Genomic DNA, 19085 nt, shown 5'->3' with positions numbered 1-19085 from the left:
TTTGATTCCTTTTATTGACCCTATTGTACATTACAAAGTCACTCCATATTTTACATGCATTATAAATTCAAAATATTGAAAGGCCTCTTGATCTGCAAAGAGGTCAAATTCATCTAAAATGGCCATCTCTGTTTTCCATCCATTTGAAAAAATCGGTTAAATGTGTTTCTCAGGCATAGCCAGACTTCTGGAAAGTGGAAATTGGTTCTTATTACAACCTTGGCCTTTTTTTCTACCTGGGAGTACAATGCCTCTGCTCTGATTTCTTACGTCTTCCTATCCCCATAGCTTTTCTCATGCCATATTCTTCTCTTCTTGCGGACTTCTAATGTTGGTCTCTTCTAGGTTGATGAGGTGTTTGTGTGTGGGTGTTTCTCATCTCTCTCTCCACCTTTACAACAATTGAATCTGAAAATTCACCAAGTAGATGCAAAGTTGCTATTTTTATTTTAGACTTGGGTCTTGGATATTCGTATGTGAGAAAAGATACTGACTTTCCTCTCACTCACTGCCGAAGGAGAAATGGACTAAGCTAATGTTCTTTCTATCCATCTGGTTATGCATTACAGAATCATGTCATCTCAGAGAGCTTAAATTTCTAACGCTTATATTTGCAATTATTTTAGGTCAGGCAAGCAATCCTAAGCGATTGTACTCTATATCCTCATACCCGATGACTTAAATTTCAATGCTTTCAATTTTCTACTATTTTTAAATGCGATGTGATCTTCATACAAAATTGTTTCTATAGATGGTCAAATTGATAAAAGTCTTGACAGAATATTAATTCTTAGCTATAACTTCTGTAATTTTTAAAATGCTTCACTCTTCGGTTTAAAGAATATTACTCAGATAAATATTATAAAATAAAGTCTACTATGTAGTTTAGCTGAAGTTTATTAGGTTAGAGGCAATATACATAAAAGTACAATTAGAATCTGCCTAGGGCAGAACAAAACATTGTGGAATATGAGATATATAATATACATAGTAACTAGATGGTTAATTTCTCAGACTGCCACTTAGAGTATTTTAGCCTAATCTTTATCAGTTAGGTGCAGTTATCTTCTCTGTGGCCTGGCAGGGATTATGTTCTTACATGCACCTGGAAGAAGGTGATATCTCCCCAAACATCCTTGAACTCCATCTCTGTTGTCATTAGCACTCTTACTACCTCCACACGCTGATAGCAATTGTTACTAGTTTATTGACTGAAAAGCACTGTGATCCTGCCTCCTCCAAAGGTGAATTGCTCCCTGCAGTATAATTGTTAGATGGGAAACCTCCATTATCCTCTGACAGTTATTCTCTACTCTAGGCCCCGAGCCATGAACTTGAAGGTGTCACTCTGGTCTGACAAATGGTCAGGTGTGACCACATAGAACTGTGATACTTGTGTGTGTTTATGGTACCAGTGTGTATATAAAAAGAGGCTTTGGAAAGACATGGCATTAGGTTGCTAAATAATCTTATAACATCATATTCAGTCCTCTTTTGGTGGATAAAGAAAACTTAATTAGTTTATACATTGAAGATACAATCAGAAATAGACAAACATTTCTTGTACGTCTATGCATTTGCTGTTTTACATGGATCTCCCACTACAGGATTTTTGCAAATACTATTATGACTTATTAATATGCTACCTGTGTTTTTTCCCCGCGATGAATATTAGCATAATGAATTATGAACATTTCGTTTTAAAGCCTGCTTTTTTAGGCAGTGAAAAAAGACTAATAAAAACCATGGTGTGTTTTTAAAAGCTTAAATTCTAAGAGAAAGTGTTCTCAGAACTACTGACACACACAGAATAAAGGTGCTTACAGTCCAAAATAGTTGACAATGATGATCACATGTACCATGATGATAAAAAAAAAAAAGAAACCTCTTCCGTATTATTGAAATGAACATTGATTATTTTTAAATTAAAGTCTTTTAAGAAAGGTTATTCAAATGAGCCCAGGTAAAAATCTCCTATGATTTATAGTCATACGTCACTCTTGTTTTATTTTTTTTCTTCATTTTCAGTTTAGCCTTGTTGATTTTCCAGAAATGGCAGGAAAAAATTAACTCTGCATGTCTCATGTATAATGTAAAATATTCAGCCTAAACCTGCAGAAAGTATGTCTTTTAAATAAAAGAAAACAGATGCTCTAGCCTTTCTGCCGAAGAGAGTTGGGTTTAAACCTTCTGCAGTATGCAAATATCATCTCGTCTATGTGAGTGTTTTACCCGAGTGGATGCTGCAGGCTTGGAGGCTTCTGCCTGTGATTTAGGTTGTAATTTTATTTGTGGAAATAAACCAATCGCGGAGCTCCAATTGTCTTAGCGATGAGGTGATCAATAGCCCATTACTGGATAGAACAGTGGCTACAGGAAGTGCATTGAAGATTTTAATGCATGAATTATGCATGCGTTGCTCATTCTTTAGTCTCCGAACAAAATGACAGGGTTTGTGAAGTCGCCTCAGATAGTTTCTTGCATTAAGTGACTGCAGTGAAATGCTTAATATTTTCAGGCATAGAAGCAGCATTGACTCAGGCCAGCCGAATTTGGAAGATGTAAATCCCCCAGCTCGCAGCACAGAATGCGTTATTTGAGAGTATTGCGATGCAGAGAGCCAGCTTTACTGTCATCTAACCTGCTCTCCCCAGAAGGTTGGCTGAAGGATGGGAGCGGCTGTGCCTGCTTCTGAGGTCACAGCTTGAAGTCCTTTTAACTTGCTTTCTGCTGCAGGAGAGAGGCATATTGTGGTATAACTGTCGCTGCATTTATTCAAACGGACAATTTGCAATAAATATTATACCCAGAACAACAGAACACTCCACCATATGAGGTAAGTCCGAGGTTTTTCTCTAGGTGAGATCATTGTAAGAGAGAATGTGCTGAGTTAGGATAACATAATGGTGATGCAGTATTAGTAAGGTTGACTCAGACCTCAGTATTGCCAAGCAGTGTCAGGGTTCTCGATTGTTATGTTAATTGGAAGCCGACTTTATTTTGTAATTTTGACAGGATTGTGCCATAGGGTATTTTATTTTGCACACAAAAGCTTTTCAAGAATGTACCAGAGCTCAGATGTGTGTCTCTTGGATAGATAGGAGCCTGCAAATTGGGGAGGGACAGCACTGAGAGTGAGCTGAATTAATAAAAAATTACCTCCTTGTGGAGAAGTTTCAGCAAGCCTGTGGTATTCGTTTGGCTGAGATTATTTCCTTAATGTCAACATTTTCAAATTACGGTAAAAGATGTTCGTAGACACCAAAAATTCTCAATCCTTCTCCCAGAAGTAGAGGAAAACTCAAATACTGTGTTGCATACAAATTGAACAGATGGAATTAAAATAATTTGGACTAGCATGTCCTTGAAGGAAGACCTTGTTGTCAGATACAAAACAGTCTGACTTCTGCCTGTAGTGTTTTATTTTTTCTTCCTGTTCAGAATGCCTTGATCCAAAAGGAATGGATAGATGGCATAATTTGAAATTTACCAAAAAGAAAGTTTTATTTCTTTCTAGATGTTTCAAAAATTAAGCTTATACAATTGTAGAACCCACTATATAAAAGCCAAATAAAATTTACAAAAACTCTGCAAAACTGAAAAATATAGTTCTATACCACTGTATTTGCCAGTCTTTGTGAATTATAGCTGCTTGCTTAAATATCATGGAAATAAGTAATAAATATGCAAATAATGTGCTACATGATATGAATTCCTGAACATTTGTTTAGGGTGGGAAAATAGCATTAACAAACATTCAGTAAGAAAATCTAGATATAGCAAAAACATATAGTAAAATTCTTTAAGGATTGCTTTTCAACAGTAAATTTACACTATCAGTGGATATATATACACATTTACATACACACATATAAACACATACATATGCACTATAATATATAATTTATAAAACATAATATATTTAAGATAGTATGAATGTATATTTCTTCAAATATGTTAATTGGTGCTAAATTTTTAAGAATATATTTGCCAAATAATCAATCAAGAACTAGTAATAGATAAAGCCTAGTATGCTCTGTAAAATAGGCATCATTTATTTTAAAAATAGAAAGAAATATAGAACATTGATAATAAGAGCACAAGGAAACTACTTTTCAAGCATTTCACAGTGCATTTCATTTCTACTATGGTGTCACTCTATTACTTGTCAACTGTCCGGTGGTATTGTGGCACAGAATTCCCAGCATTGTAGAATGTGTTTAAAGCTTCAAAGCTGATCTAGTTTAGGTACAAGAGGAAACTCACACGTGGAGTTTTTCCTTTGGGAGGGGAAGACAGGAAGGAGAAGTAACTGCCTATACATCTTAGAGGTCTCCTGATGCTGAGTCATGGTGTTCAATTCTGCTCAAATGCCTCCTGGCTGAGGTGGCCCATTAACAGCTGGTAAAATAGAATCTAAAGGAAAAAGAGAAAGAATGGAGGGGGCAGAAACTTACAGATATTTATTGCTTCATGACACATACTAAATCTGAGTAAAGAGTCTAACAGCAGTGCTGCTTGTTGGATCTGGCTGAGGTGACAGTAGAAGAGCCTCCAAGCTGGATGACAGGATCGTAGCAGTAAAATTAATGGACTAACATGGGGAGATTGTATAAACAAAGAGAACCATGTAACACTGCACTTGTACTTATTTAAACCTCTCTGTCGTTGTTCTAGTCTCAAAGCTGTTCATCAATCTCATTGAAAATACCTGACGGTCAGATAAAGAATATATCCCATATTATGTGAGAGAAATCTGAAATGAGATGTGCTCAGTTCCCAATTCTCACAGTAGTTATAAATAAATTTTATAGGTTATCAACTAGGAGAAACTAACAAGGAATGAATGAGACTATTTGAATATCACCCACAATATATGAGTTGAAACACCAAAATGAGTATAGATAGTGATTATTATGGCAAAGTATAATCATATCAGATGCAGTCGGAAAGGAGATTGAAGATATAGAAAAGACATTAAAAGGGAAAATGGAATGAGAACTATAGCAGTGAAATATCCAATGTAAGATTTTTGAAAGAAAAATGTACTTAATTCATAGTTGATATATTTAATTAATGCCTCAAAATCAATTTATAAGAATTCTGAAATATCATGATTTAATAATATAAGGTTTTATAGTTTACTTTAAAAATGAATTTTAAAGGTGATGAGTGATAAATCAGTTGAGAAGAATATTTTAAAATATAAGCTGTCAATTTTCTTATAGGGAATAAATACTTACACTAATAAGGGATATTTGATATATGTTATAATATAAGTAGAAAACGATTTATGTCTATATCTATTTATGTCTGTTTATGTGCAATATTTAACATTAACCATAAACTAGCATAATGAAAAAGTTATGAATCACTTATGGAAGATTAGGACAGAAAGAATATTTGAAGAGAGATAATATGCTCATTTATCCAAACTTAAAACATCCATACAAATTGATTAAATCTGAGCTTATATTTATATGATAAGCAAACCCCCGTAGGATTCTTTAGTAAATAGTCCTGATGAGTTACAAGCTTTGTAAAATTCAGAGAAAACTTTTCAAGTTTGAATTTATAACAAACAGTGCTACCAAGAGATTTCATCTACCTTTCTCTCCCATTGGAGAAAATGACAAAATTAGTTCCTCCTTAAAATATTGTCCCTAAGAAATTAGTTTATGAAACATTTTCTTTTCATATCTGCTCTTACGAGTTGGCTTCACCAATTTATTCTGTCTGATTTTAAATATACATTTCACCCCATTTTTCATTGTTTCCTGATAACTTTCCTCTCATAAGACAATTCAGTGCAATGAAGAAGCATTTATTAAAGATCTTCTTGTGTGCTTTTACTAGGTATTCTGGTTCTGTAGATGCAAAATAAAGATGAATGGCTGTGCTTTCTATAGGACAAATAATTCAAAAACAGAAAAAAAAATTACATCATAGCCTCAGCCAAAATATTTGGCAAAAAATTATGGCATCATCAGGAAAAGTGAGGACCCATACTCAAAATGTTAAAATGGAGCTCAGAAGAATACGCATAAAGGCACAGAAGCAAAAATTAATACTATTTATTCTAGTGTCAGGACCGAAATAGAGGAATTGGGTGGGTATAGCTGAGAATAAACAAGGTGGGAGCAAGTTATTAAGACCTTAACCACCAGATTAACATGTTTTGGTGGTTTTGCAGTCATTGGACACCCACAGATATTATTTAATCCCACTGGAGGCCTTTAACACTAAAGAAGTTTCTGACCCCTGAATCAGGTTTCTTTTTAGTGACTATTAATCCTAAATTCAATATTTCATTAACTATGTCCTGTATTTTCTGTATGCTAAGACTTCGTCTTGCTGACCCTACGGGGACTGCTCCCCCCAGGGTTGCTAAACCACTGGTTAGTAAATTGCTGGACTTAGTAGACCACTGCCCTCGGGTGCCCTTTCCAAATGCAAACAAACCAGTCCAGAGCCCACACCTTCGACCTTCTTTATCAGGGTTCCCACACTCTGGGCCACTTTCTTCCTGCCCTCATCACCCCAGAGCCTAAGAGTAGACAATTAGGGACAGCCCCTATGCCCCAAAACTCCCAGAAATAATTTAAACTGGCCAATTCTAAATCCCCTTTTACCTTGCCTTTTTCCTGGGAAAACCACAATATAGGCTCTTGCCCACAGTTCCCCCTCTCCCTCTGCCTCCCAGCTGACCCCTCCCCGTGATTCCCTCTGTGCCCCCAGGCTTGACATGCCCCCTTCTCTTGGAATCTGTGAGTCTAACAAGGTGTCATTTCAGTGGCAATCATTACCAGATCTGTTGGCTTTACCATACTTAAATAATAAAGCTTATATTAAAAGAAACATGAAAAACTTCTTAACATCTTATTTAACACCAATTAACATCAATACAAATATTATATTCCTCGTATTTAGAATAAATCAGTCAAGTCTTTTTTTTAAAATCATTACCTTTGTATTAAACTGCTATATTGTTTTGAATTTAAGGGTAAATTCTGTGTGAACCTCTTATAAACATAAGCTTAACTCTTTTCTAAGTTGTGGTTCATAGAGGGAGGGTATATCCTCTAGAAATATGAAGGGACAATTCAAAGTTTTCAGTCTCGTGCCAAACGAGTCTCATAGGTCTAAAGTTTTAAATGTTTTCCTGAAATTAGTTTAACTTTTAGTATTTCATATCTGCTACATGAAAAGAAGCATCTACCTTGTCAGGCAACTAAATCAATGTCAGGGGGAAAATGCCACCTTATGCTCTTTAAATACCAAGTTCTGAAACTGTGATTATCAAATACTAGCAATGTTTACATAAAGTCTTTAATATCCAGTAGGCAACTATAACACGCATACTAATTAAAAAATATTTCTGCTACAGTAAGCCTAAAAATTGAATTGAACTGTCTTGAGAATGTGGTATCCAAGAAAAGGTTGTTGCTAATAAGTGAATGCAAAACTTTGGAACAATGAACCAAACACAATTAACCACAAGACTAGCAAGAATTAGACCACACAGAAGTAGTGCTCTGAAGAATATACAGCAAAAGACATCAGCGGTATCTTCCAGCGGTACTCTCTATTCAAAACACCCTCACTGAAAGAAGTTGAGAACAGTAAATGACTTTAAAGGGTAGAAGAATTCAAACATTAAATGCATATTTGAACTTTATGGCTTTTAAGTTCCCTTTCTACTTCAAGATTGTACGATTATGAGTTATTGCTGCAATCACAATAGCCCTTTAAGAGAGAAACTTTTGATAAAGAAATTCAAGCGAGAAATTGGAGATGATTTAGATTGGGAATAGGTTAGAAAAGATACTAGTCATGCTAGCAGATGGAAGGGCAACAAGGTAGGTGGCTGGGAGGGAATCTGGAGGCAGAGCTGTGCCAGAAAGAACAGAGGAATTTAAACAGATGGAAGATGATATATTAGTTGGCAAGAAGAGAAGCTGGGTGACAAACAGGAGAATCTATTGAAGAACTGGGAAAGTAGGCAGCCAAGAGGTGAATTGGATGAACAAGCAATAAACTAAATAAGTCACTATGAGGGCACCCAGATTCCAGAACTAATAGGTAAGAATAGCGGAAAACAACTACAATATTTCCCCTTACTTGAACCTGGGAAATGACTTTTATTATAATTTTTTAAAGTGTTTTCAAATCACGATGAACAATGATCTTCTATGGAGGGAAAATTTTAGTAGAAAATTCAGAGGTAGTTTCCACTGAGGAAATTTATTCTGTAAAATTATCATGAGCATAATATTTATCTTTTATTTCCTGATTTTGTGTTTCCTATAATTTGAGTTCTGGCTCTGTCTTGGTTAATATATGAGGATTTGGCTGGAAAATAATACTGAGTGGTAATAAAATTAGAGAATAAGAACTTTAATCTCCATCAAAAAAGAGAATTTTTTGGAAATTCAGACTGTGGGATATCTGAATATAATCTTATCTTTAGAAAAAATTCCTTGTGTTGTCTTTGTCTATTAAAAGTGATAATAGCAGTGTCTCAGTGAACATAAAAAAGGTGATTACAAGTCATCTGGTCTCCCTTCTGTCTGCAAATTTATCTGCCCTTAAATCACTATATTCTTAGACAATTATTCATGCTCAAATACTTACTTAGTAAAATTATGTAACATAGTGAAGCACTTTTTAAATGACAGTTGTCATTATGGATTAATATAGAAGTGCCATGCACAGTAATACTTGTAGTAAGGGCTTGGCTTAATATCTATCTGATTGACCTTCACATGGATGATGGGTTCTAAGTGGAAGAAACACTTCCATTTGCTACATATATAAACTTAGAATTAACATCACTACTTCCTTTTGCTCTCCCATCTAACCGATGTACTCATTTTTTCTGATACTGTCAGCCATATTTCTCAGGCCAATCAATTGCTATCTGTTTAACTAGCCAAAGCCTTTATGCCATTATGCCTGAAACTTTGATGTTTTATTGCCAATAGGATCACTTCTAAAATATCTACATTCCAATTAATACCATACACAGAAGCAAAGATCATTTATCAAGGGTTGTCTGGGCATATGGCTATTCTTTTCAGGTAATGTTTTTAGTTGCCACATTATTCCCTTGAATTGAGCTGTTGAGCACAAGGCAAGTAGCAGTATCTTCCCAAGTTCTAAGTGCCCATTATGTATGTAATATATATATGAGCTGGAGCAATTCTGTTGAGCTGAGGAACCATATTTGGCAAATCCGACATATATGCCAGCCACTAGACCAGACTTTGCATGAGTAAAACATGAGCCTTCCCATCACGAGTTTATATTCTAGTGGAATAAACAGATTTATATATACCAGATACTATGGTACAGTTTAATAGATGCAGTTATGTTGTATCCACATGTAATAGATAGCTATATCACGCGCCACAATTCTGAATCTCTTGAGGTCATGGAACACACTAATTCATTAATTGAGCAAATGTTTGTTAAGCCCTTTTTATGTGCAGTGACCATGCAAAGGGAAGTATATTCCCTGTTGCCATGGACAGCACAGTCTATTGAATAAGAGAGGGGAGCAAATGGAAAGTTCACTGAACAAAGATTGCCCTTGTAAAGGTGTAAATCAGGTACAGTAAGTGCATGTGAATTGGGCTGTAGCCAAAATCAGAGAAGAGTATCAAGAATAATTTCCTGGATGAGGCAATCAAAGAATATGGAAAATAGTTTTAAAATATTTATATAATGGTTTATTCAGTGTAATTATGAAATAAAAGGTGTTGCCTGTAAACTTTGGGGTTTCACACTAAAAAGATATAGATAGTTAACACAATTTGAAAGGAAAGAAGAGACAAACTATGTGTTGGTGTTGAGAAATGCTTAAGTGCATTATCTCATTTAATCCTCTCTATAAAACTATGAGATCCTGACTTTAAAGATGGGGAAAACTGAGATCTGGAGGTTACACTGTCGCTAAAACTCTATGTTCAGGGTTAGAAAACTAAAGTTCCTCTTCTATATCCCTATAATTTTACTAAATTTTCTTAGTACTTTGCAGGAACTGTCAAATGCCACTTCACATGTATATTCAAGGATGTTTTAGACCCCTGTATTCATAAGTTTATTCATCTTTCTTTCATTTTAACTGAAATGAACAAGTAGAGCCAGTGTAAAGTTGCAAATTAATTTTTATTAAGATGTTTTTAATTAGGAAAAAAGTCAAGTATAGTTTGAAAAATAAACCATCTGTAAACGTAATCTAAGTTTTAAAAAAGGTGACTTTGCTCAAGTATGGAAAATGTCACTGATGGATAAGGAATAAAATTTCCATTTGAGGAAATACATAAGTTTTACAAGATGTCCATGTACCCAGCTTAAATGTCATTGAGTAAATTGTTGAATAAGTTTTCAATAAATTTATATTAATTTATTACTGATCCCTCTAAAATGTGAATTATTTTAAAATATAAGAATAATTTTTTAATGGTTTTCCCTGGGGAGATACTTTTAGACCCTTTTTTCTTCTTACCTCCTTCAGGAGAAAAAGTGATATTAACCAGAGGAGTCTCCTGCATATGACTGAGGAATAGAAAGGGCATCACTTCTGTTTTGTCCGTCATTGCATTCCCAGTGTCTAGTACAGTGCTGTAGACATAGTAAATATGGATTGAATAAATGTTTACATGAATTAATATCACATTTTATTAATTCTAAGACACTATTGTTTCAGTCACACCATCAAATTAATAGACTTGGAGAGAACATTCATCGTATTAAGTGTACATATCAAATATAAGATGAATCCTATGGTAGTAGGATATTTTTTCCATGACAAAAATCTATCTCAAACTAGCTTAAGCAAGAAGGGGATTTACTGGAAGGATATAGTATCATGTGTCTGAGGCTGTACAAGCAAATGTTGGGAAGGACAGGGTTGGGATACAGCTAGACCTAAAGTATACCTGTAACTGGAAATTTGAATGCCGTGTCAACAATGTCAGCTTCTTTATGAGTGTGGGCTTCCATCTCAATGAAGTCCAGCCTTGCTATGCCTTAGGGAACATGCCTGGCCACCAAGATTTGATTTAGATATTGTGTACCACCTTCTCTTCCACCACCAGCAGTGAGTACATTTTGTGATACTTTCCACAAAGATTGTGTTGTATAGCAAGTTTAGGTGATTTGAATGAGCATATAGTTTTTGTTGATGTATTGATTAGAAAATGAATGTAAAAACTCTTGGTGATTTAAAAGTTGAACGGATATTCTGCCCAGCAAAAGTATTGTAGATATTTTAATGAAAGAGAAATTGTGTCTTATCTAGAAGTTATTTGAATAGCAGGGACGAAAGCAGTCAAAATATTTTAAATTAGTTTAAATAATATTCAACATGTTTTCAGACTCCATGGAAACAATTATTGTTCTGCTATGTCCATAGCTTCAGTGTGTAGCACATTGCTTGATATATTGTAAACAGTTGGTAAATATTTGTCACTAATATATTGATAATAAGGTCTTCTTGACTCACATGATTAATTCATAGTAGTTATGGTGAAATGGACTACAATGAGGCAGTAGGAATGTTAAGAAAGTATTCTAAAAAACAGTGAATATATTCTATATTGTGACCCACTCATAGGTTAAATGATGTGAAACAAAGTGTTTGGAAATAAATAACCTGCAAGGTAAGCGGAGATCTAGGCCGTAAAGAATGTGTCTTGTTAGGTCTGAGTTCGTTTCATGTTGTCAAAGATGGCATGAAATAGTACATTGTTTCTTTGGAACTTACTGATGGTGTTAAATACATGAGAAATTCTTGAGAGTAGAACTAAGTAGAAAATAGTAATAAAGATATTGAGAGAAGCGGTTATTTGTGCCTCAATCCTCAGCTAGAAGAGAGAGAAAGAACACAGCCAAATGTTTACATGGATATATTTGGATCAGACCTTTGCAGGAGAGCATGAATGCCAAATACTGTTGATTTTTAAATAATTGACATATTTTAATCATTTTTGTAGGAAAAAAAGAACATTCTTTGGCACAATGATTGTTTTGAAGTTATTAAATACAAGAAAAATCACAAATACAGTTATTTTCTATTATCTTTACTGCAGTAGGCTGTAACCCTCACCTATGGAAATATTAATGCTCTTAGAGGAAACTCTCCTTTCCTTTAAATTGAACTTAAATAGCTGCTTTATATAGTAATGAAGGAAATATTTTTGTAATTCAAGAGGGATATTATTTAGAGTTTCTCTGTCTAGTCCCTCATCAAGAATAAAATGAAATCTTAAGATTTGGAAGGGGTCCTCTAAAAATCATGATTAATTATTAATTTTTATATGCAGAAACTGAATTTCTGATGAGTGAGTCTTATGATATAAGGACCTACTATTTAGGCATACCTACATACAGAAAAATAAATTTCAAAGCATACATGGTTAAAAGTTCAATAATAATATAAAACTTCCAAGATTTTTTCCCTAATTGTAGAATTCTTGATTCAGGTTTAATGTTGTTCATGTAATTAATTTCTTAGTTGTAGGGAAAATATTTTTTAATGAATTGCTTTTGCTTCTCTGAATTATCTATTTCAGGAAACATTCTCAAGAAAAGAAAGGAAACTTCAATGAAAGAAAATCATTCCTCTGTGATTCAAAACACATAGAATTCTTAGATCTTAACCACAGAAGTATAACGTTGGAAGAAATCATTCATGAGCATTGATTAGGAGATGAGCACCCATTGAGACATACTCAGCATCAATATAAACTTAATTCTTCTTTAAAAGAGCTAATCATGTGTCGATCAACCATGCTGAAACTAAAAGCTTTGGTTAAATATTAAAAACAGAAATTTCAGTAGCTTATAACTTGGGAAGAAACAAGAGTAAATGTGTTAAAGTTGAAGTGGAGGTTGTATGAATCTCCATTTCTCATATAGAAGACCAATTAGGATTAAATTGGCTCAACAAAGTGTAGATATGCAATAGACATTAAATGCAGAAAAACTGTGAATATCATATTGCCTAGCAATTGGTAAAATAAGGAGAATGAAGGACACAAGTTTAATTTGTTAATTACCCAGCAATATTGTAACCTGTTTCACAGCAAAATCACTGTTTATCGTATTTTGTTGACAGAATAAAGCACTACTTAAAAGGAGAGATGGGTATACCAATGTTTACTCATTTTGTACTTTGTGCTAGGCAGTATGGAAAGTGTTTTGTATATTTAAATGTCATCACTAGAGTAACAATAAACATTTTAAAATGTGTTACTAAAACCCAATATTTTAATTTTGTTTAGGAAAAATTTTTGTCGTATGTGTCATACATATGTGATTAGTTATTTAAAAATAATTTAGTATTTAGGCTTTATAGACCTTTACAAAATAATTGCATATAAGACAAATTACAAAGAAATATAGCCTCCTATTTATTTACAATTTGGTTAAGAGTGGAGTGATTAAGTTTGGGCTGTAAAGAAACATATCAAAAATGCGTATGAGTAGTATGGAAATTAAATATTCCATGTAGGCAGTAAAAATGATTATACACAGATTGAGCTAATTAGGGAAACTCAATCATGTGATGACTTTAGAGTCTGATTTAAAATGAGTTTAGCAGAAAATCAATGGTAAAGATTTACTTTATAGGTGATAAAAGAAATTACTTTAGCAAAGGCACTGCAGTAGAAGCTAGGAAAACAGTAAACTTATATGAACAATTGATATGAAAAGAATAGAGCAAATCTACCAGTAATCACAAAAAAAAACCCACAAAAACAAAGATGACAGGAACTGGGGGGTGAGACTATTCAGAACTCGAACGCTTCCATGAAGTTTCCTGCATACTTGTGTATTCATTTTTTCTTCCTATGCATCATCACCGCATAGAGCAGTTTTTCATTATCAATATCTGAAACAAAGTCATTCAAATGAGCCAAACTTTCTTTTTTCACGTGCATATTTCAGAGAAAAAGATTGAATTCACTAATGGTTGCTTCTTTCAATTTGTGCCGGTTTCAATGTTGTGCACCCTATTTGGGCCAATTAAAAATGTGAACTGAAAATTATTTGAATTTCATTATTTTCAAAGGTTTTTAGGAAAAAGTTGAAAAACTGAATTTATAATGTGGGTTGAAATTGGAATTTTATCTTACTAATTACGCCAGAAGCACATAATAGGGAGCAGTAGAGTTACGGCATGGAGGAGTGAGTTATTCCTCAAAAGTTTCTAAACTCTACACATATATTGTCATAGGAACAGTAACCTTTATACCTAGATAGAATGGATTCTCAAGGCTGCAATCTGATACCAGAATTAATATAAGAATTGGGATACGAAGAAGGCATTTAATATTCTTTTAAAACTTTCTTTTAAATTATTTTTTTCCCGGTGACATTTCTGTAAAGTCAAAATTTCTCTTAGCGTTCAATGTTAGGAAAACATTTTAATTTTATTAAAATTATTATTTTTTTATTTGCTATGAGCTATATAATTAATTGCCTTTTCTTTCTTCCCTTTTTGTTTTTGCATTGACATCTAGGCAGTTTATAGCTAAATTTTCTGTTCAGTTAATAGATAATATGCCCTAGGCTGGGTTATTTGTGTTCCCTTCCTACTGGGGTCTCATTTTTTTATCACTGTGTTAAAAGCTTTATTGACTATATAAGCTGTCATAAATTCTTTTTGGAAGTATTAGTGTGCATATAATGATCAAATAAATATGTTCATAATTTATGAGTTGGCATCTAGATCCTCATCTGTTTTGACTGAGTCAAGAGATTCAAATGGTATTTTGGAATTTATGGTAAACATTAATCTGACCACATCCAGTCTCTTTAAAAGAGATACAGATGTAATAAAATGAAGAATGGATATTTCAAAGAGGTTTTTCCAATTAAATTATTTTTTTTTCCAGGCCTTTGAAGGATGTGTGCCATACATCTGGCAGTTGGTACTTAGCCTTTAGGTCTTCTCAAGGATGAAACTCCTGCTGAAGTTGTGCTGAACTGAATTATATATCATGGCTTTGTAGTACAGATGGAATCTAGAGTGTCAGCTTTTCTTATTGAACAAGAAGAAAAAGGCGGTAGGGACTGATTATAAAGGAGAAAAATCACTTCTTTCTCCATGATTGCCTTATCAGACAAAATAATTAAATATAATATAGGACTGTAACGTGATAGAATTTGTGATAGATCCGTATCTCTAAGCAACAGGTAGTGAAGTATCAAAAGAAAACATCCCTGCACAGTTAGAAGGATCAATAAATATTAGTGTGGTAGTGTCATCAAAATGCTGGATGGACTCGGAATCAGAAAACTTGAATTTGTGGTCCTTGAGATTTTAAACAAATGGATGAATCCCTCTAAGCTTCAGGTTACTAATCTTTGAAATGGGGATTAGTGGGGCTGGCCTGATGGCACAGTGGTTGAGTTCATGCCCTCCACTTTGGCGACCCGAGGTTCATGGATTTGGATCCCTGGCACGGACCTGCATACTACTCATCAAGCCATGCCATTTTGGCGTCCCACATACAAAAAGAGGAAGATTGGCACAGACGTTAGCTCAGCGACAATCTTCCTCAGGCAAAAAGAGGAAGATTGGCAACGGATGTTAGCTAAGGGCCAATCTTCCTCACCAAAAATAAATAAATAAATTAATTAATTAATTAATAAAATGGGGATCAGTAATATCTGGCGTCTCCAATTCTCAAACTGCTTGTGAAGTACAAATAAAATGTTCCTGGAACTGTTAATAACTTTTATACCTCTAAAAGGAAAGCTATAAAGACCAAAAAAATAAATTTAACACTAAGAGCAATAATAAAATCCACCTTCTTGATTAAAGAGGTTGATGTTATATGATACATAATATATATGTATATATGAGATATACATAGATAATCATTCAGGGAATGCAAAACATGAACAAATGCAAAAATTACATCAATGATTGAACCCCCCCTCCCAACAAGCATATTGTAGATTGGAAATCTTAGTCAAATCTTTGAACCATTTCCTGGAAACTGACTCACGATTATGTTCTACTCCAATCTGTCCATCTATCTTTTCGTTCCACAAATAGCAGTACAGAAACTTGATTGGGATTTATGAGGGGAAACAGAGTTAACTAGTGCTAGACATTATGCTAGGATCTCTGATTTATTCTCCTGTTATCTGGAGAATTTCCATTAGGGAGACTGAGTCTCCACGAAGTATGGAATGCTAACAATACCTTCTTAAATACTTTTGTAATAATTGTTAAGATAAAGATTTTCAAACAATTTCCCAGCCATGTCATATGCAACCAAAGCAAAACAAACCCAGATTAGGAAAAGCCTCTCTATTTTTCCCCTGTGAGATATAGAATACTATCTTAGTGGGAGATATATATGAATCCAGCAAAGAATCAATCGATCAACCAATCAGCTCTTTAGAGAATGATGTTAAAGTAACGTATTTGTTAATGTTTACATCTTTAGCATTATAAGAGCTCCTTGTAGCTTTCTCTTTAAATTAAATTATATTTTAAACAAAGGCTCATTTATTCTGAACTCTCTCACTATGGATATGTTTTACAAACAGCTAAATTGTTCATTATGAAATCAACTCATAACAAATCTAACTTTGTTCATTTCATATTTTTTAAAGACTGTCAGCTTGCAGTCATTTAGCTTGAAGTTTCTAAGGACTTGGCCAGAATTATTTTTCTTTCTTTTGATTTTTCAGACAAGAGTCTGAATTGATTCAGTACTTTTCAACTGTTCCATTAGATGCATCGCAAACAGTGTCCTGCAGGGCCACCCAGGAGAGTGGTAAAAGGAGTGAATAGCTATTGAAAGCTCTGCTCCTTTATGTGTCATAAAACAAAATGGAATTGTTAAAGCCTCCAATCTATTCCTTGATCACACTTTGTATTTTAGAAAAAGCTTTCAGAAGATGCAGACACAGTCTGAATCTATTATTGTTTCTATTTCAGCTGACATCATCAAAATTATCCAGAGTGATGATATCAAAATATGAGCTAGTCTTGAGTAAGTTGCATGTCTAGATGAACAAATATAGATAGCTTTTGTATTCTTCAGCTGTCTATGAGATTACAGTGGATTCAGATACATACCAATTGATTTGAGAGTATTTTTTTATTGTTAGTGAGAGTTGTGGATGAGGCTATTTACTTATCTTTTCATTATGACTGCACTAAACCTAAACCAGTTATGAATTATCCAGGCTCCATTTTATTCTTTTTCATTTTGAGATTTAAAATAGTTCATTTTTTGGCATAAGAATGATGAAATAATCTCAATGTTAATGGTTTTGTCTATTCACCTCTCTTTAACAAGGATGTCTAGATCATTTATCTAGATCACTTTCAGACTTTAGGATATAAAATGGAAATATTACTGCTGGGATTCTATTTGAGATTGTATTTACCATGTAGTCAGTCTTTGATTTGCTACAAAGTCTTTTCCAAAGCCTTTGAATAGATTTCTAATAGTGGTGGAAATGGGAACTCTTTGGGTCAATCTCTTAGTCAAAGGTATTGACAGAACTCCCATGTGCCCAGAGTATTAAAAAACTACTTCAGGACAGAGCTTGGAAGTAGGGATGTCTCTCTGTCTTTAGTTTGTACATACTCTTTTCACTCTTCTCTTTCCTTCTTAGTCTCCTTGCTTTTTCCAGGGCATTGGGGATGAAAGCCCTAGCTAAAAAAAAAGAAAAAAATTATATCTATGCGTGTACGTACGTTTATGTGCATTTGCATGCACATGTATGTGCTTTAAATCATATTTCACAAAGGAGTATATAGTTCCTGTGAAATACACAGTCAAAAAGGAAGTTCCATCGACATTTTGGGAGCCACCTGGGACATTTAACTTTGAACCATTCACATCTTAGACTCTCTGCAGTTAGTCTTGCTACAGAACTATATGCTCATTTTTGTTAAACTTTAATTTGCAAAGTCATTATACATATCTTATCCTCCCATAATAATTCCTAAGTTGGTATAAAAGGTATTTTTATCACCATTTTATAAGTGAGAAAACAGATTCAGAGAAGTTGGCTTCATAAATGTCAGCAGGCTAAGGAGCAATACTTGTTTTTAATCTAGACCAGCTCTGTCTGGGACCTCTGCTCTTTCTGTACACAGTGTGGTTGTGGCTTGGCTTTCAAGCTTTTACCAGATTTCTTAGATTTTATTTCTCTAAAAATGTTTATTAATATTTTATGAATCACGTTTTCTTTTTTTAGCACCATATTTTTCCAACTCTAAATGACACATTTCCCTCATTTTAATGTTATTGAAATTAAGATGCCACAAAAATTAATATCAAAATGGCATTTTTACAAAATCTGAAATTAAATTGACAAAACTAATGGTGTAATAGAACCGAGAAGGCACATTTTTCTGTGCTTCATCCCTATGTTTAGGAAACTTTTTTATAAATGTGTCTTTGAATTCCTTTTCCCTGGGGGGAAAAATCTTCTCTGCTTTTGTATGAAAATGTGATACAAAGGAACAAATACTATTTCATTATTTCTGTTATTACGATTCCCCCCAAACCATAGGTAAATCTTCCTTTATTAATTTTTATAATCTTCTAAATTTACTTTTTTTGAAGTCATTCAGTTTCCTCCTGAGAAGATAATCCTCATTGTATAGTTTTCTCTTCTAAGAGAATTTGATTTAATATCCATAAGTTTTTCAATGATCTTACTAGTTACTGAGGTTTTTCAATAACAGCTTGATTTATTGGAGTATCTTTTCTCCACTGTGTTAATATAAACATTACCCTGTCATCAACCTTACCAGAATTTCATGACATCTTCATGACATCTTTTCGACTTAATGGGGAAAAATATATGTAAAAAAATTGAGTTTTAGAATTTCTTGCTGAACTTTGCTCTTTGCCATAACTTGTGCACGTTTTGTTACCAGGGCTGACAGGACTTAAGCAGAGTGAAAGTCAGGGTTGAAAATAAACTGTTTAAACAAGTGACCCTAAGAGATAAGGAAAAAGCAGAGGTAGATAGCATTCCAAAGGATTATGGTTATTCAAACTGAAAGAATGGCTTCATTTTTGGTGGCCAAT

General features: G+C 33.9%; 1 protein-coding gene across 3 annotated transcripts in view; it reads left to right on the top strand.

Annotated features, from left to right (window-relative positions):
• The window catches only part of CNTN1 (contactin 1), a 342015-nt gene that overhangs the window by 117990 nt on the left and 204940 nt on the right, over window positions 1-19085 (top strand). Inside the window, exon 3 of one of the 3 annotated variants that reach the window (XM_046642443.1) lies at window positions 2519-2836. The exons of the other annotated variants lie outside the window; for them this stretch is intronic. The gene's annotated coding sequence lies outside the window, so the exon portion shown is untranslated. The remainder of the gene's footprint in view (window positions 1-2518; window positions 2837-19085) is intronic. 3 annotated transcript variants of the gene reach the window in all.

The sequence above is a fragment of the Equus quagga genome, chromosome 1, assembly GCF_021613505.1.
Source record: "Equus quagga isolate Etosha38 chromosome 1, UCLA_HA_Equagga_1.0, whole genome shotgun sequence".
NCBI classification, from domain to species: Eukaryota; Metazoa; Chordata; class Mammalia; order Perissodactyla; family Equidae; genus Equus; species Equus quagga.
This window is presented reverse-complemented; position numbering and strand designations above follow the sequence as displayed.